Here is a 21,276-nt window from a genome sequence, read left to right as displayed (position 1 = left end):
TCTGGAAGGAGCGGTTGCCCTAGGCCATGAGTGCAGCATCACAAACCATAAGAGTGAGATTTGGAGCTATAACACATGTTAAATACTGTAACATAAAAGTGGACGAACCTAGAATTTCTATGATTTGGAAAGGGCCAAGCCACATTCTTTGAAATTTTGTATGTTTCCCTTTTTCCTCATGAGACTTGTCCCATTTTAAAACTAGATCTCCCATCTGAAAGTCTTTTCTGGATATCATGTTTGAATCAAAAGAGGCTTTTACTAATGCTTGGTGATGAGCATGAGTTATTTTGGCCTATTCTCATTTCTCTTCTAACTTAATTATTTCCAGCTGCCTTAGTTGTAAGGAAGAATTTGGTGCTTCATCAATATATTGAACCAAGGCTAAAGAGGGAATTATGAAATGAGTTGGAAGAACAACTTCTTCCCATAAACTAAATTGATGGGGGAAGTGCTGATGGAGGCTTCCTGCGTTATTCAATCTGCCCATAAAGAATATATTAAAGATTTGTGCCAATTTCTATGATTTTGGTCAATGGTTCGCTTAATAATTCTGATTAAGTTTTTATTTGTAGATTCATCTAATCCATTCCCCTATGGATAGTAATTGGCGGAGTATTTAAGCTTGAAACCCCTTTTGAGTGCAAATTCATTCATTGGATTACTAGAAAAATACAATGCATTATCAAACATTAAAGCAGAAGGAAACCCAAACTTGGTGATTATGAACTGATCTATTAACTCGATGATATGTTCAACATTAGTTGTCTTGAGTGGAACTACTTCTACCCATTTAGTAAAGTAATCTGTTGCTGTAAGGATATATCTATGTTGTTTAGAAGAGTGAGGTATGATCTCACCTATTATGTCCAATCCCCACTGATCGAAAGGCTGCTTAATGTTAACTGGTTGTATTGGAAAGGATGGTTTCTTTTGTCTCCCAGCAGCAGTTTGATAGACTTGACATTTCCTCACGTAGTTATATGAGTCTTTGAATAATGTGAGCCAGTAATAGCCTGCACATAAGATTTTATGAGCAGTAGCATCTCCAGCATAGTGTCCGCCTGTTGGCCCATCGTGGAGTTCTTGCAAGACTCTTTTAGCTTTAGATTTCTCAAGACATCTAAGGAGAACAGAATCATAATTTATTCTAAAAAGAACATTGTTCGTAAGCTGATATTGTTTGGCTTTCAACCTTAGAGCTCTTTTCTTGTTATGATCAAGGTTTGAAGGAGTGTATCCATTCTTTATATAACAAATGATATCAACGTATAATGACTCAACATCGTTTAGGCTTACCTTTTACATTTGTATCTCTGCAGATGGAATTTCGGACATAAGCAATGCTCCGGCCAGCATTTTGCAAAAGCCTTTACTTTTTAGAATACTTGCTAGTTCGATTTCTAGGTCATATTCCTATAAGGCAGTAACCCAATTGGCTCTTTTCTCACCCACATCCTTCTGTACCAGAAGATTTCTTACCGCTGGAAATGGTACTATGATTTTTGTATGTGTTTTGAGAAAAAAAGGTCTGAAATATTTAATTGCTTTGAAAATAGCATAAGCTTATTTCTCTACATCTGAATAATTTAACTCAGCCCCTTATAAATTGAAACTGAAAAAAAGTAATTGGGGCTTCCGCCTTTTCTTGATTTTCTTGAGTGAGTATTGCAACATACGATCTATCAGAGGAAAATGTATATAAAATAAAAGGATTGGAAAATTTTGGATTTTCTAAAGATGGAGCATTAACAATTGCTTGTTTGATCAGATTGAATGCCTCATATTCATCTTGGCCCGATTTAAAGTTTGAGTTATTTTTAATCATTGCTTGTAAAGGAGACACAATTCTTGAGAAATCTCGAACAAATCTCTTTACAGAGTTAATCTGGCCAAGAAAAGATTGCATGGCTTTCTTGTTGTGAGGTAGGGGTATTGCGAAAATCTCCTTGATTCTATCAGGATCAATGTGAATTCCAGATTTTGACACTATGAATCCGAGAAGTTTACCTTCACTTAATGCAAAAAAGGATTTTTTTGGGTTAAGTGAAATTCCATACCTTTGAAAACGTTGGAAGATTTGTTTTAAATATCTAAGATGATTGTTTCGTTTCTTGGAATATACAGTTATATCATCCAAATATATTACCACTGATTTATTAACTAACCCCTTGAATGTGATGTCCATGGCTCTCTAAAATGTGGCACCAGAATTAATCAGACCAAATGGCATCTTTTGATATGTGTACATGCCCCATTTAGTTCTGAATGTGGTTTTTAATTGATCATCAGGATGTACCAACACAAGATTGTATCCTGAGAATCCATCCAACAATGACATTGATTCTGACCCCGTGACGGCCTGTAGTATTTGTTCCATGGGAGGAAAAGGAAATTTATCCTTTTGGCAGGCTTCGTTAAGATTTCGAAAGTCAATGCAGATTCTAATGTCTTCGTTTTTCTTTCTAACAGGGACCATATTGGAAACACATTTGGAATGTCGAACGGAAAAAATTATTTTGGCTTTCAATAACTTATTGAGTTTAGATTTCATCAGGTTTTCTAGATTGGGATGGATCTTTCTCAACTTTTGTTGGACAGGTTTTTCATCGTCTATCATTGGAATAGTATGTTGGATGATGGAGGTGTCGTATGTTTTGAGTTCATCGTAATTCCAAGCAAAGACACTTTTTTATTGTCTCAAGAGACGAATATACACTAATTTTTCTTCAGGAGCTAAACCAAGGCCTAGATTGATATTCTGTGGTTTGGTATCAGTTCCTAGATTTACTAATTCATAGTTCAAAGTTGAAGTTTGGAGTTTTGAATTGGTAGATCTTTTAAACCGATCTTTCAAATCATAAAGGTCTTCTAACTTGACTACTGACTTAGGTATGGCATTGTTAGTGCTATCTTGTTGCAATTTTCGGTCATGTTGGTCTTCGTCAATTATTTGATTGGTGTAGGATCCTTCAGATGTGAGGAAACTCACAATATCAGGATCATCATTGAAAATCCTCCAATTGGTAATGTTATCAGGAATAGATGGTCTAAAAATTAATTCAATTGGAAATCTATCAGGGCTAAAATCTTCTGAAGGAATGAGCTTGGAAGCTACGTTAGTTAAGAGGTCTGCACTAGCATTCTGGAGTCTGGGAATTGATGAAATATTAAATGCTATAAAGTGTTTAGTCAAATCTTGAACTCAAGATTGGTAATGTTTTAAATGACCTGATAAACAATGTATAGTATTACGTACCTGTCTGATTACAATTTCAGAATCTCCGAAAACTTGAACGTATTTGAAGTCTAATCCGATTGCTTTGTATAACCCTTGGACTAAAGCCTCATATTCTGTGGTATTGTTGGTGCAATCAAATTCGAGTCTGCAAGTTAGCATAGTTTTATCTCCCTCTGGACTTATTAACATGCATCCTGCTCCTGCTCCTTCGTTAGACTTAGAACCATCAAAAAATAATTTTCAAAATAAAGATTTTTTTACAGGACTATCTATAAAATTAATACATTTAGAACTATCTGTTTGAGAGAAATTTTCTACTTGAGATAAAACATAATGTTCTAAGTAAGGTGAAGTATGAGCATTAAAATTTCCTAGGAAAGAATCTATTAAGTAGTTTCCAATGATGTTATTGTTGTATGCTATTGGTTCATTTCCTCCCTCCAGTTCTGGTACTATGTATTTGTGATGTCTTTCCCGCTCAACTTTTATTTGATTTGGTTTACCATTGTAAGGGAGCCACATGTGCAACCAGTCAGTTGCAAAGTATCCATAAAGTTTTTCTAACCAATCTCTGCTAAGAATTAAGCCATAATATTCTAGAATTTCAGCAACTAAAATGTCGATAACTTGACATACCTTTGGGTTGGATGACAGCCTTATGGTAACCTGATTTAATTCACCAATCACTTTGACCTGTGATCAATCTAATTGAACTATTCACACAGTGGATTTTTGTGGTTGAACGTTCAATTTTCACATATTGACTTTGGTAAAATATTCAATGAAGCTCCAGAATCCACTAAGCAATTATGCAAATTTTTATTGAAAATTTCATAAGTAAGAAGAAATGGGGGAGTATGAGATCTTGATCTTCCTCCAATTAAGGCGATATCGTTTGGATCAACTTTATTAATCGCATTAGCTAGAGGTCTTCCCATGTCATGGGAAGCTTGAGAGATTATAGCGGCGGGAAAAGGTGCAAGTGGTACAGCGTGTAATTCTTTCAAAAGTATCTTTTGCTGGTACTTGCTTAATTTGTAAAGAGTGATATTGGCCCTAGTCTTTTTCATGTCTTCTATGATATTATACTCCATTTCATCTGAAATAATCAATGTTTTAGATGGAGTTGATGGGTCTGTTTGGACTGGGCTGGTTTGAGTCGCTTTAGGTGTCGTTTTCTTGGCTGTGACTTTATCCTTAGTCATCGAGCTTGCACTCTTTGGCTTAGGTGTAGGTTGAGGAGGATCAAGTTGATTTCTACTACAAATACTAACTGTGGATGCCTTTTGATCCTCTTCATCTCGGAGGATGAAATCCCACATACCTTACAACTTCTTCTTCATCGGTATGTTCTTCAGTGGCGATTTCCTCTTCTTCTTCTTGTTCGGATTCAACACTTGTAATAGCGTTAGGGGGTTTGGAATCGGTCGAAGGGTTTCTTTTAAAAGGTCTATATCGATTTTTAGAAGAAGTTTCTATCACTTGTTTCTTAATGTTGATCATCTCGTTAGACATGGTCTTCAAAACTTTTTGTAATCCTTCTAAATCGAATGGATCTTTCGATTATTTTTTCTTGGGATCTTCCTTGAAAGAAACCTTCTTGGATTTTCGTTCCTCTATCGTGTTTTTCTTTTCTAGGGCTATAATATGTTTCTCTACTGATATTGCTTCTTTCATATTTTCAGCTAAAGTTATTTTGTTAGCCCTATAAACAAATATTGCTATGTTTGATGGTAAAGCAGTGATGTACCATTCACTTCTCACTTCTTCGCTAGGCTTGGAAGCAGTAGGAATTTTGTTTAAGAGATTATTGAAACGTGAATTGAAATCTTTCATAGGTTCTTTTGACTTGGCCCTAAGGTTAGACAGGTCATTGATCAATGTCACCATAGACCTATCATAACCAAAATTAATAAGGAATTGTTCTTGGAAGATATCCCAACTATTGATAGATCCATATGGTAATGAAAAATAGCATGATCCAGCTGCTCCTTGCAGAGTATAAGGAAAGAGTCGAACAACAACATCTTCATTGGTAACTACATTTAGATTTATGGATAGCATAAAGTTATTTATATGTTCTTCAGCTAGCATGCTTGCCTCATGATTAAACTTAGGCAACCATTTTTTAGGATGGGCCGGTAGCTGACTCAAGGGTGCAGGCATTAAGACTGCCCGTGTGTTACTCCATGGAGATTTGGCCATCGCTGATCTATTAACAGAGGAAAGTGCATAAGATGATCCCTGCGGTTGAGAAGATGAGGATATTATGACTCTAGCTGATTGAAAAGGAGATGTGGGAGTACCAGTGGACTGATGGACAATTATCTGAAGTGGAGGAGTGGATGGTTGACTTCACGGTGGAGAGGTTGAGATGGATGATGATGATGAAAGAGTCTCACTATCAGACCCTTTAGGAGATTTCCTTGCTCCCTTCCTTATGGGTAGAGGTAACTCAGTTGGCTGAACGCCAAGTTTTTCACTCTTTAATCTGGTAAGAGGATGAGCAGGGTTATATTGCGAAGTCACGTTTCCTTGAGATTTGTCAGATGTTTGAGGAGATATAGAAAATTGCTAAAGTTTGTGAATCAAATATTCAACTTCAGGAGGTTCAATAGCAGATTGTTCTAAAATGTCAGGGTTTGTAGCAATGGCTCTTGCTCTTGCGACTTCTGGCTCTGGATTTAAGGATTCTAAATGCAATGGAGAAGTCGGGGAGATGGTGAGGGTGATTTACTCTCAGAATGGTATTTATTTAGATTCAGACTTACTTGACATTCATAGTTCGAGGCCCTCCTTCTAGCGCCAAATATATTGAAGCCCCGAAAATTAGGTCTACAACAAGGGGGATACCCACCCGGTCCAGACCTTGGTTAACAGCTCCTTTTTCGTTTGGTATAGTGGGTCCAACTAGGGATATGGGATTAGTTTCCCAATTTATGTGTGTGTGTGTGTGAAGAATTGATATTTCCTTTCTAAACGTTCCTAAGTGAGATGCTCTAATTCTAACTCTAATCTAATAACATGCAAATTGTATTCTAGTAAGCAAAAATATCTAAGTCTACACTAACCCAGGGTGTAATCCTTCTATTATGCGATCTAAAATGATTTCAGATAACAATCGATAATAAAGATCATTCAACTATTATGAGAAAAGAATTCAATACAGATAAACCATTTCGTATAAAAAGTTAGATGAAACAATTATGAAAGGCATATCGCATAATAAGCTAATCATACATTAAGCATAACTAAATAGCTATCACCGTACAAAAGTGCCAAATGATAACTCAGACATTCACGCATCAATATATAAACAACTAAACATGAATATCACTTTTAACACAGGCAGAAATAGTTAAGAGATAGAAGTACCATTTATAACTAGTTCTACTCATGAGCTTCAAGCGATAATGATTTACCTCTTCTTAATCCACCATCCACTAAGAGTACAGAAGTGCAACACCAATAGCAAATATTAAATACATATATCAATAAATCCTATTCCATTCATTCATCAAAACCTTCTCAGAGGGTACAAAAGTGCATGTTCTGAGGACAAGTTTTTGATAAATTTAAGGACCCTTCTCTACATGCATGAGAATGGTTTAAATACTAATAACTAAATCTAAAAATAACTTATTACAAAAATGTAGGATACGGTTTAAATGACCCTCCTTTTTTCAGGCAAAAATAAAGAAAAATTAATGCTAATATTGAATCTAAAACTAACAACTAACTATTTTTGTATCTGATCCTTGAAATCACAAGCATTTTGCATTTGTTTGAGAAGAGTCGGCTGACCGACTTCAGACTTTAACTGTCTTGCAAAAATGGAATCGGCAAGAGTTGGTGCCATCTTCTCAGTAGAATTGATGATACATTTGAGAGTCATACACTGGCTGTGTGGCTTTACCAAATATGCCCAATAAGAATCCCAATTCAACTTAGTTAATCCTTTGATTGATATTGCCTTCTCTTGAGCTTTCTGTCTCCAGCCTGTCTGTAGTTGTTGTGCATATATACATACCTTTTTGAAGATATTTCTGACAAATACCACTAGTTTTAGGATTCAAGTTTTACTTTTTTACCTCTAGCATTGCTTTATTACAAATTTCTGGGCTTACAGGTGACTGAGCGATTATAGGCTTTCCCTTTCAAGAGGTTTTCCTCAGCGGCGCTAATCGCGCATCCGAAACTACCTCCGTTTCTTGATCTGGGCTTCCCTGGTGTGATTTTTTGCCTCTTGTGTGCTTTTTGTTAGTAGATATAAAGCTTAAATTTTGTGAAAATAATGATTCTATAAGTTGCTAACACTGAGTCTTAAATTGTCTGTTTGTTATGTTAGCATTGTCGAGTACCCTTTTAACGATGTCCATGTATGGAAGAATTTTGGGCCTAGCAGCTATGCAATGTAAGGATGAGCAAACTAGCTCTATAACAGACGCCTTAGAAGACCCATGTGAGCCTGCAGTAGTTGTAACCTCCATTATTTTGGTATTCTCTTCCTCAAGCAGACTATACATGCGTTCCCAAGTAGTAATACCAACGTCTCTGTTACAGGTGGTGTCTGTATACAAGGGCGTCATTTCTTGATCTTTAGAACTTGGAGCTTTGCTTTCATTCCCATAGTATCCTGAATACTGCTTTGTATAATTCTTTGTTCTTCATTTCTACAGTTTACAAATGAGGTGAGAGTCATGATAAGGAAAAGGTGACGGGAAAGCTTTAAATGCCAAAGACATATAAAATATACCACCTTACGTGAAATGTCTCTTCGATAAGCACGAAACCCTATTTCATTAATGGTTCGCAACTAACTCATTAATTAGCATTGAAGCGCATAACCAGGTCTTGGTTTATGGAAAATACGTTTTTGAACAACGAGCCCGAAAGATTTGCGATGAAGCGATTTTGCGATTTGCTTCACAATATCACAGATCGCAACATCGCTCTATCGCAATATCGTTGGAGCGTAGTGTATGACAATCATCTGTTAATGTGTTTTCCACGAAATGAAATTTGCGATATGTGCCATCGCATATCGGCAGTTTGAGGTTTTTCAACATAAGTGATATTTGATGCATGCAATGCGATGAATTTTCGCATCGCGATCTTGCAACCTTAGAATTGTGTTTGTAAGGAGGTATCCATTATCCTTTTTGCGATGTGATTTTTCTTAGGGAAAGATTTTGGCTTACCTTATCATGCAAATTAAGCCTTTTTAGATTTTTCAAGGGTATTTTCATAAGTTTATGATGGTAAGTTTTATTAAAAATGAAATACAAGAACTAATTAATTTTTTAAATTTTTGACTAAGGGTCCCCACTTATTTAGTATTAGTAATAACACCAAATAAGAAGGGGGGTTGTTGCTGGCCACAACGCTACCCATGATGAACGAAACTCAGATAGCACAAGAATGGCATCTTCAACACTTTCTAATAGAAAATTTGTCCTAATTCTCTCTAATGAAGGAGCTTTGAACCCTGGAATTGCAACAGCAACTGCATCAATCATAGCTTGCCAATAAGGACATATGGAACAGTGGAAATGTATGTCAGAATAGTACCAAAAGTTAGCAATGGCCTCCCTTTCCTAACTATGGATATTTTTTTCCAACCAGTGGTATCCAAGGTAGGTTTGGAATCAGGTTTTGTGTGGGGAGAAAAAAAGTGTTTATGTTTCCACCAACAATGTTGAATGTAGGAGGATCCATTTGGCCTTGAGTTTGACTTGGACTTGGAGGTATGTGCGAGAAACATGAGAACTGCATTGAGGATTCAATAGAGGGAGATGACAATGGGGTCGTGGAAGAAAATTTGTTAACTCCAGGAGTTGTTATTTCTTTTTTCTGCTTTTCTTTCATTGCATTATGTTGACTCAATATTTCAATGGCCAAGGTTGCTTGGTGTTTGAAATTTTCGTCGATGTTTTTGTAGAGACCTATATCATGGCCAGGTATTTGTGCAAGGTGGTACTTGAATCTATAAATTCCTCCACGACATTTCACCTTGCAAAATTTACAAAAGAGCTTAGGGTCTCCAAGAACCTTGTCACAATAAGCCCAAGCAAAGTCCTTCTCCCTCGGCATTGTTATTGTTTTGGACTTGTGTTTAAATGACGACTTCTATATAGATTTGGAGTTGTGCTTTCTACTTAATTTGGCTCTTGTAAAATACAATAAAAAATTAAAATTAAAAATGCCATATATAACTTCGCAAAAAGGGGGATTGGTTTTAAAGGATATGAGGTTTTGTTAAGGATCAAAGAGGAGTCTGTCCAGCAACAGAAGCACATTTCGACCTAATATAGCATTATGACCTTGAAACACAATTATGTATATATGAGGAAATGCTACCTAAAGGAAACACTATCAACATATATTGCATTGTAATCTTGAATTTGCAAGTTCATGTAGCATAAGAAAATTGAACCGATATATCAATAACAGATTATGGAAGAACAAAAATACCCAAAGTTGTGAATGCATGGTTAAAGCCTTTGAAGTTGGCAAGACAACGACCAAGGAAGGAATGCTTGATGACTTGGTCGATGGTTGGTATGAAACCATTTCTTAGTGCATTTTAAAAATATATTTAAGCCCCATTTATAAGGTTTAAAGGTCATAACGAAAGGAATACGCCAAACATTTGATTGTTAAACAGTGAAACTTGAAACTTTCCATTGAAAACAACATTGAAACTTCAATATAGTAATATACCTATTATTTAATCCAAGTGCCAATGTAACTCGATTGTTGAATAGTGATGCGGCTAAGCCTAAAGGTAACACGTGTTGAAGGTGACTCACGACTGCCCGAGGGTCGATATGGAGTATGGATAGAGCACACATTGGCGACTGCTCGATATGGAGTTTGGACTTAGGCTCACCTTGGCAGTTCCCTGATATTGAGTTTGGACTATGCAATAGTGAGTAGTGATTGATTACTGAAGGTCTCGACATATGAGTTTTGGGTATGATAAATGAGAAATAAATTTTGGAACAACTAACGTTTAGTTTTTAGCAATGTAGCATACCTAAACTTGAAAAACTCATGTTCGTCAAGTCAAGGCTGAAAATCGGATAAATTGGAATCAACTGTAGGAATCTGCTTTAATAAAAAAGTATCAAGTCAAACTTGCATTGACAATGAGTTAAAGTTGGTCAACATGAATTCGACTCACAAATATTTAGATCGGATCATTTGGAGAGCGAGCAGATTTCAACTCGTGATTAATTCGGATTGATCGGCGAGTCATGTTTCATTGCTTGTAACTGAAATCTGAACTAAAAATAGAAGATCTTACAATTCAAACTAATTGTGAATTTTCTAAAGTGAAATCGGTGCATCGGCATCATTTCTATTTGTGGCTGGGCACGTCAATGGAAGAGATTCATTTTAAATCAGGTTCATGGAGAAAATATTTTATGGAAGATGTTTCTTTTATGTCGAGGAAGACATAGTAATATTTTTTATTAAATTTGAATAACAACAGTATCTACTCTATATCTCTCGTATCTCATCATTTTTATCTCCTGTAACTCATATAGAAAGTGGGGTAGCAGTGGACATGTAGCATCAAGCTCCACTACTTTTAATCCAAATTTTTGCATGCAAACCTTTGTGTCACTTGTGCCGCAAAGCCTTCGATGTAGAGTGTGGAGTTAACACTTACCTCTGCATGACAAAAGCTACACATACCTTTTGACTTGGTTTTTTCACCTTTTGTCCATTTTTTGTTTGGATTTTGGGACAACAATCTCCACATACTTTTTTCCATACCTCTATGTGAGTGTAACTTTTAACATTTTCCTTGCTTCAACCAATATCAAAAGCATCTGTGAGCTTCTTTCAAGGCATGAATACATCCTTCAATCATGGAAATTAGTAAAGTTTCTAAAGAAAAAATAACCATGGAGTTATCCTTCTCCATTTCAAATATGTTAAGATTCTATTGAGAGTTTTCTAGAGATAATTATTAACTGGTCCTCTACTTTTCCCTTTTCCTTAATATAAACTACATCTCTTATTACATTTCTAATCAAGATATTTACATCAAATACTGGATCAAAGGGCCAAGGACATTTCATAAATGCTTCCTCATCTAGTAGAAGAATAAATGATCAACATGTCAGCTTAGCTCAAATTTCTTGGTAATTAACAATTGTTTTGAAAAATGACTACTCTTGTTTGAATCTAGAACTATGTTAAGCTTTGAAAAATGATTTTCCTCAAAATTGATCTTGGAAATATCCTTATTAAACACTTATATATATATATATATATATATATATATATATATATATATATATATATATATATATATATATATATATATATATATATATATATATATATATATATATATATATATATATATATATATATATATATATATATATATATATATATATATATATCCTCCACTAGAATGAATGGCTTGCATGTTGGAAAGTATAGAAGAGCTCCCTTCTAGAAAGCCTGATCATCCCATTTGTTAGTGTCAGTCTTTGCAGCCTTCCTCCAGCGACCAAACATGCCCATACAAAGTGATTTTAAGATGTTAGGGTCGAATTTTGTCATTTTAGTGAGTCTTCAAGCAAAATTTGGTCACTAGGTATTAGGTCTAGGGTTTGCTTTTACTCCTGTCAAAGTTGTCCAAATGTCGGACCATGTCACCATTCAGCTGAGTACACCATCATTCAAAGGGTTTTCATCATCATTTCAGGTTCCAATGAGTCATTTTACACCTGGTTCATGCTTCAGTTGCACCTAGGTAAGGTGCATTTCTCTCTCCTAAGGTTTTGAAGGTAATTTCTCTTGGATGGTCAAATCATCAACAAAACTTGTATCCTAATGTTCAAACACCTTCCCCTATCCTGAATGTACCTTATTAAACACTTCCCATCACTGATATCCCTCAAATTCCTCATTTTCGCACAAACCCTATTTTCTTGCTACAACTTGACAATTTTCTAAGCTAGGCCTGTGTTTTTCCCTTTTGGACCTCTTCCCCTCACTCAATCTCTGAAATTCCATTTTCCCTTACTTCCTGACATACCTCCCTACTTCCTAAAATTTTATTAGGAATTTAGAAGCGCCTTATCCACTTCATTTCACTTCATTTCGACAAATCCCCTATTCCACATATCGGGATAGGTTATACTCCAATGATGTTTCTGAGCAACAAAAGATGAATTTTGGAAACCTGAGAGAGTTTTTTGTCCAAAATAGACCAAGGAAGAAAATCTTCCTTCAATGTTTACACAGGTGTCATGGTTTTAGAGAAATGTCAAAAATACAATTGCCTCAGGAGAATTGATGCACCTCTGAAGTGACCTTGGGAAAATCAAGATTTCTCCTAGCTGGATTGGCCAAAGGACTTTCCTGATGATTCAAATGACAACTAGACACAAATATCTTTCCAGTGAACTGTCATGAGCTCAATTTGGATTTGAGGAAGACCTTAAAAAGATGACTGCAACAACACTCTGCCTTGAGGCAACCTCATTTTGCAAATTTGACCATTCTTGGGAGATTTGATTTTTGACAAGGCAAATGAATCCAAATTGAAAAATTCAAGTTGGATTGGAAATTAGACTCAATAAAATTTCCATTGGGCTATCCCATTCCCAATTTGGACACTGGGAAGGCCTCCAAAAGTCTCATGCCAAAAGGCATTATGCATTGAGATGGCGCAACGCATTGGGCAGCGCTCTGTAGTGTAAAAAATGAACTGGCGCGTTGCATTGAGATGGCGCGACGCATTGGGTTTGGAAGCCTAATTTCACTCATAGACTCTCCCAAATTGAAAAATTTTCTGAATCTTCTTGTGTTTAGGTAAGTTAACATTTCTCCCATGACCAATGAATGAATTTCTCTTGATGCTTATGGTGATTTAATGAATAAAAATTAAAACCCTACCTCCTTGCATTTTTTGGTCAAAAAACAATTGCATAGGGTTTATGAGTTGTATTTCCTGCTACTAATTCCACTCCTTTCCATTTCTCATTCCCTCAATCATTTTATCCCTCTCTTTACATTCTCATCTACCCATTCCACATTTTCCATATCCCTAATCAACTAACCCTAAATCCCTAATCCCACTATCCCAAACCCTAGTCAAATATCCCCAAAACCCTAATTGCCATCCCAAACCCTAAATATCATCCCCCAAACCCTTTCATTCCCTAAATCCCTACAGCTAGCATCAAATCTTCCCCTCATCAGTCCCACTCATCCATGGAGCTCAAAAACATGAAGGCAAAACAACAAGCTGCCAAGAAGAGGAAAACCAAGTTGACAACACTTGAACAAGAAATCCAAGCTGATCGTGAATATTTGCTTGAAAAGACAAATATCCACTTGGAGAGGATGCTGGAGAAGTCCATCAATGAGAAAAATATGTTGAGAAACATGGTGTATCACTACTTGTCAAAAAATATGGTGTGCCAAGCAAGAATCAGGAACTTGAAGGCCAAGCTGAAGAAGGCATCAAGGAGGAAAAAAGTGAAAGATAAACTTTAGATCTTGGCCAAGGCTTCTTTGGCACAACATAGCACCTAATGGAGGACACTCAGCCCAAATTTCAAAAGAATTGGGACATTTTTTGTAATTTTTGAATTTTTGGCTTAAAAAACAAGGTTTTTTGCCCAATGCGTTGCGCCACCCAACGCTCACTTTTGATGGAGGCATCATTTTGAGAAAAAATCAACATATTTAGATTTTTCATAAAAAAATATGCATGCTCACAAATTTCCAATAAATTTTGGTAGGTTTTGAGCCCCCCAAAAGGTCAAAAACACCCTAAAAATGACCTTTCTGCCCCTTTTTTGACACACATGAAGCAGTCTTGGGAGAACTCAGCTTTGGAGGGGAAAATGGAGACCAAATTCAAAAATTCCACTTTTGATAGAAGGTAGAAGGGCATACCTTTCTAGAAAGCCCACTTGCAACAAATTTGGACACTATTAAGGCCTCCAAAAGAAGTTTCAAAAAGGAACTACGCATAGGGAAATCAGCGCAATGCATTGGAGAAATTTTGCTCAATTTGACCAAAATACTCTGTTTTTCACCTAGTTTCTTGACAGTTTGACTTTTCTCCTTATAATTGTAAAAATCATGATGTAATTATGATACATTTTCACTTTTAGAGGTAGATTCATCCATAAAAAGGTAGTTTGCAACTGAATGAATCAGTTTCCTAGTTTTTAGAGGCAAGATGTTCCACTGCCTACTTTTTAGTTCTCAGTTTAGATTTTGTTGGAACAGCTCCTAATACTATGAGCTTGACCCCTGGAGGCTAGGAGGAGTTTTTTTTGCCTATATCTAGTATTTTTTCAGTCATTGGTAAATGTTGGATTTTTGGGAAAGCTTGGAGCTTATTTTATACTCATTTCAGCAGTTTTGGCTAAGGAATAGACCAGTGGTTTGCAAGACTCTATGGGATTCATGTGGCATGTTGCTTCGATATTGTGTTTCCTTCTGTAAATTGTAAGTTTATATGTGTTTTATGTATGCCATTATCTCTCTTGCTTCTTCTTAACTAAAACAAACAAGGGTAAAGGTAGAATCCATTGAAATTGTAGTGCTCTACCTAGGGTTTGCTTAGTTATTGATGTTTTCAGCTGTTTGAAGAGGATCCTTGAGGTTTTCTTGCACTCTTCAACTCCTCACCTATCTAAATCTTTCTATTTCATTCAATTTGAAGTATCAAATCACTTGCCTACCTTGCCCCATTGAGACCTCTACAAAACTGAGCCTCATTCCCAAGACCCAAAATTGCCTTTCCATTTGAGCCAACAAAACATCATCAAATTCAATAAAACCCTTTTGCAAAAATACCTAGCCTAAAATTAGTCTTCATTCAAGTCATCTCAAGCCTCATTGATAATTTTTGCTGAGATTGACAGGAGAGAGCCGTCTCCCGACCTGGTATGGCCAGCTACCAAGTTAAGCTTGGTTTGATGTTACCCTAGATCCTACCTTTCTCAGCCTAAGGTAGATTTAAGCCCTAACATAGTGGCGACTCCACTGGGGAAGAAGCTATTATCATTGTTTTGATTTGTTAACTATAGCCTAAAGTTAGCTAGGTAGCCTTCGAAATGCTCTTGCTTTGCTTGAGCGAAAGTAGATGAATGTTGCTTCAGTCTATCTCCGGTTTAATTTATAAATTGAACATATGGTTTCCTCAGTAAAATGTAATGAAGTTCAGATCTGGTTGTTTATGGTGGATAACGATCAGACACTACAAGTCTGAAATCATTCACCTAGTGACTATAAATCAGTTTTGAGATCAGATCCAAGGACTCCACTGGAGGATGAACCTGACCAGCAGAAACATGAAAGGACAATATGGAAAGATCAAGTATTCAAGTTGGAATTTCATCCAAGAAATTTTGTTCTTTGTCATAAATTATTTCTTCTCTTTTCCCGAGAATGTCAAGAAGGCTTTGCAAAGTATATTGTATTTGAGAAAGGATCCTCAGCCTGCATTTGATTCCTTCCCTTTGAAGATTGTGAATACCAAAGATTTGCATGCCTTTGAGCTTGATCAAGACCCTTTTTTTGAACCTTGTGATGACCGTCTTATAACTGATGCGCCTCAAGAGACCAAGACTGATTCTATGCTTTCTGTACATACCCCTATACCTTGTAAAATTCAAGATCGATATAAACCTCTGATTTTACCTCCTACATTCCATGCTTTCACTAAAAATTGTGACCTACATCTACCAAGATTTGATGGTGAACGCAACAACATCACTGCTGAGAGACATGTTCTAAATTGTGAGCCTTTTCTTGACCTTTTTGAAGTTGATGAAGAGGATGTCAGAATTAGGCCTTTTTCTCTTTCTTTGCAAGGCAAAGTCAAGAGTTGGTTCAAAACCTTTCCTGATGCGAGCATCTGAGATTTCCAGCAGTTCGTCAAAGTTTTCCTCGATAGGTGGGTAGTAAGACAAGACCCTTTCTTGATTATAGAAGAGTATAACTAGCTGAAAAGACAACCAGGGGAGACAGTACAACAGTTTTCTGCCAGATTTAACAAAGTCTATTTTTTGATGGTGGTTAATATAAGACCTCCTCTTGGATCTACTCTCTTGCACTACCAGAGTGCCCTTGATCCACAAATGGAGTTTCAGCTGAGAGAAATGAATCTTGCAACGCTTGAAGAGATGCAGAACAATGCAGTAGATGTAGAGGCTCATTTGCTAATCCGAAGGACAAAGTTGAATGAGGAAGAGATGAAAAACATAGATCTGGAGGAATCAACATCTCTAGAGGTAAATCTTGACATTTTGGTAAGTGCAATGGAAAATATGATGCAAAGGATCACCACAAGGAATGAGTATAATGTTCAAGCCCATGGCTTGCTTATTGAAGAAGAAAATGTTGCTGATCAAAAACATCTTCTTTCTTATCCTAGTTGTCATAGATCTGATAATGATTGTTTTGTAGATCATCTTGGAGAAGAGAGATCTATTGACATGACATGTATGCTTGATGATGTCTTTTATATTGATGGTTTGCCTCAGTTTGATTAATATGACGATGATTATGTTCTCCAAATAGAAATTAATCTTGCAGACAAATTTGCAGCTAGTTTGTGGGAGGAAGAAGTTCACTTTCAGTAGCTCGAATACAATTTTCAGCCAATGCATATCCGTCATGGAAGTGAGGAGGAAAGTGCAGCAAATTTTGATGTAAGTGAAGGATATTTTCCTTTTTGTTTTGATTAGTTTCAGTTCATCAGAGACAACTTTCATGCAATCAGAAATCAATTGTAGAGAAGTTTTGATGTGGATCATCTTGAGGACAATGAAAACCTTGTTCAAGACTTCTCATATCCAGATTTACAGCCCCTGAATGCCACTAATTTTCAAGTTGCAGATGAAGACTTGGAAGCTAGCACATATGATCAGATGATGTAAGACGGTTTTGTACCTTTCTATTTTGAATCATTTCAGTTTTTTAAGGGAAATTTGCATAGTATATCTTCAAATGAGCAACCTGTAGGAAATCATGTAATCTCACCGAAAACAATAGAAAATAGGTTGCAACAATCTTTTCAAGTTTTTCATGATCCAATAGTTGATGTGTTGGATGTTGTCTATAGTCAAAGTTCATCTCCATTGACTACATGTGAGCTTGAAACATGTGATGATATAAACTTGATCTGGCAGCCGGTTTCTTTGTCATTTTTAGCAGGAGTCTCGTCACAAAGCTTAGATGAAATTTTTCATTCACGGTATGAATAGAAGAGAAGTAATCCATTGGACAAGCTAAGTCCCAGTGTGCATGAATTTTGAGATCCTTATGCAGTGTTTTTGGAGGCAGATAGAGATTCCATATCATTCAACGGATTTGTTTCCAAGTTGTCATGGGAGTTGCCTTTCAGTAGTTCTCTCTTGTTTCTCATAAGCAAGCGCTTGCAGAGAATTCAAACAGCAACCGGAATGCTTACTTGGTTGCATTGGTTGTTTCATTATCCTTTATCAAGTGATGAACGAAACTGTTAGAGTAGGCTTTGATGAATAAGCTCTACTTTGAGCATCATTTCTAATTTGTTGGTTGTGTTTAAGCATCAAGTCAATTTTTAGTTGACTGACAGTCAGTTTGTGTCGTCAAGTCGTCAGTTTTCAGTCATGCATTTTAGCTTGAGTTTTTGACTCCACTACCCAATGGATGAAGGCATTGTCTGCTTTCCAAAGATTTGTAGTTCTTGGCACCTCCAAGGAGCTACCATCCCCATTGGAGCCAATGTTAGTGTCAATCTTTGCAGCCTTCCTCCAGTGATCAAACATGCTCTTGCAAAGTGACTTTAAGGTGTCGAGGTCAAATTTTGTCATTTCAGTGAGTCTTCAAGCAAAATTTGGTCACTAGGTATTAAGTCTAGGGTTTGCTTTTACTCCAATCAAAGTTGTCCAAATGTCAGTCCATGTCACCATTCAGCTGAGTGTACCATCATTCAAAGGCTTTTCATCATCATTTCAGGCTCCAATGGGTCATTTTACACCTAGTCCATGCTTCAGTTTGGCCTAGGTAAGGTGCATTTCTCTCTCCTAGGGTTTTGAATTTAATTTCTCTTGGATGGTCAAATAATCAACAAAACTTGTATCCTGATGTTCACACACCTTCCCCTATCCTTAATGTACCATATTAAAAACTTCCCATCACTGATATCCCTCAAATTCCTCATTTTCGAACAAACCATAGCTTCTTGCTAAAATTTGACAATTTTCTAGGCTAGACCTGTGTTTTTCCCTTTTGGACCTCTTCCCCTCACTCAATCTAAAAAATTCCATTTTCCCCTGCTTCCTAACATCCCTCCCTACTTCCTAAAATTTTATCAAGAATTTAGAAGTCCCTTATCCCCTTCATTTCACTTCATTTTGACAAATCCCCTATTCCACATATCGGGATAGGTTTTACTCCAATCATGTTTCTGAGCAAGAAAAGATGAATTTAAGAAAATTGAGAGAGGATTTTGTCACAAATAGTTCAAGGAAGAAAACCCTCCTTCACTTTTTACACAGGTGTCATGGTTCTAGAGAAATGTCAAAAATACAGTTGCCTTAGGAGAATTGATGCACCTCTGGAGTGACCTTGGGAAAATAAAAATTTCTCCTTGCTGAATTGGCCAAAGGACCTACTTGATGATTCAAATCATAACTAGAGACAAATATCTTTCCAATGATCTATCATGAGCTCAATTTGGAGTTGAGTAAGACCTTCAAAAGGTGCCAGCAACAACACTCTACCTTGAGGCAGCCTCATTTTGCACATTTTGACCAATCCTAAGAGATTTTATTTTTGACAAGGCAAATAAACTCGAAATTAAAAAATTCAAGTTGGTTTAGAAAGTAGACTCAATGTTCTTTCTAATGAGCTATTTTGTGCCCAATTTGGATGCAAGGAAGGCGTCCAAAAGTCTCCTACAAAAATGCGCTACGCATTGAGATGGTGCAGCGCATTCGGTAGCCCTCTACAGTGTAAAAAATGAACTGGCGCGACGCGTTGAAATGGCATAGGCGGATTGGGTTTGGAAGCCTGATTTCACTCAAAAACTCTCCCAAATTGAAAAATTTGCTCAATATTCTTGTGTTCAAGTAAGTTAACATTTCTCCCATGACCAATGAATGAATTTCTCTTGATGCTTATGGTGATTTAATGAATAAAAATTAAAACCCTACCTCCTTGCATTTTTTGTCAAAAGATAATTGTGTAGGTTTTATGAGTTGTATTTCTTGCTGCTAATTCCACTCCTAGCCATTTCTCACTCCCTCAATCCTTCATTCCGTCAATAATTTTCTCCCTCTCTTTACATTCTCATCTACCCATTCCACATTTCCCATATCCCTAATCAACTAACCCTAATCCCTAATCCCACTATCCCAAACGCTAGTCAAATATCCCCAAAACCCTAATTGCCATCCCACACCCTAAATATCATCCCCTAAACCCTTTCATTCCCTAAAACCCTATAGCTAGCATCAAATCCTCCCCTCATTAGTCCCACTCATCCATGGAGCTCAAAAACATGAAGGCAAAACAACAAGCTACCAAAAAGAGGAAAACCAAGTTGACAACACTTGAACAAGAAATCCAAGCTGATCGTGAATCTTGGCTTGAAAGGACAAATATCCACTTGGGGAGGATGCTGGAGAAGGTTGTCAATGAGAAAAATATGTTGAGAAACATGGCATATCACTACATGTCAAGAAATATTGTGTGCCAAGCAAGAATTAGGAACTTGAAGGCCAAGCTGAAGAAGTCATCAAGGAGGAAAAAAGTGCAGGATAAACTTCAGATCTTGGCTGAGGCTTCCTTGGCCCAGCATAGCAATTAATGGAGGACACTCAGCCCAAATTTCAAAACAGTGGGACACATTTTGTAATTTTTGAATTTTTGGCTTAAAAAACAGGCTTTTCTGCCCAATTCGCCGCGCCACCCATCACTCGCTTTTGATGGAGGCATCATTTTGAGAAAAAGTCAACATATTTGGATTTGGCATGAAAAAATATGCATTCTCACAAATGGTGAAGAAATTTTGATAGGTTTTTTGCCCACAAAAAGGTCAAAAACACCCTAAAAATGACCTTTCTGCCCCTTTTTTCACACACAGGAAGCAGTCTTGGGAGAACTCAACTTTGGAGGGCCAAATGCTAGCCAAATTAAAAAATTCCACTATTACTGGAAATTAGATAGTTATAAATTTCCAACAAGCCCACTTGGAGCAAATTTGGATGCCAGGAAGGCCTCCAAACGCAGCTGCAAAAAGGAGCTATGCATAGGGAAATCAGCACGGCACATTGGAGAAATTTTGCTCAATTTGACCAGAATACTCTGTTTTTTGCCTAGTTTCTTGACAGTTTGGCTTTTCTCCTTATAATTGTCAAACTCATGATGTAATTTAATGTGAAATGATGGATTTTGATGTAATTATGCTACATTTTCACTTTTAGAGGTAGATTCATCCATAAAAAGGTAGTGTGCAACTGAATGAATCCGTTTCCTAGTTTTTAGAGGCAAGCTGTTCCACTGCCTACCTTTTAGTTCTCAGTTTGGATTTTGTTGGAATAGCTCCTATTATTATGAGATTGACCCCTAGAGGCTAGGATGAGCTTTTTTTTGCCTATATCTAGTATTTTTTCAGTCATTGGTAAAGGTTGGACTTTTGGGAAAGATTGGAGCTTATTGTATACTCATTTCAGCAGTTTTAGCAAAGGAATAGACCAGTGGTTTGTAGCACTTTATGGGATTGATGTGACAAGTTTCTTTGATATTGTGTTTCATTCTGTAATTTGTAAGTTTATATGTGTTTTATGTATGCCATTATCTCTCTTACTTCTTCTTAACTAAAACAAACAAGGATAAAGGTAGAATCCATTGAAATTGCAGTGCTCTACCTAGGGTTTACTTAGTTATTAATGTTTTCAGCTGTTTGAAGAGGATCCTTGAGGTTTTCTAGCCCTTTTCAAATCCTCACCCGTATAAATCTTTCTATTTCATTTAATTTGAACTATCAAATC

The sequence above is a fragment of the Pinus tabuliformis genome, chromosome 4_2 (assembly GCF_031772625.1).
Source record: "Pinus tabuliformis cultivar Carrire ecotype Pingquan chromosome 4_2, CPIR1, whole genome shotgun sequence".
Lineage (NCBI taxonomy): Eukaryota > Viridiplantae > Streptophyta > Pinopsida > Pinales > Pinaceae > Pinus > Pinus tabuliformis.
This window is presented reverse-complemented; position numbering follows the sequence as displayed.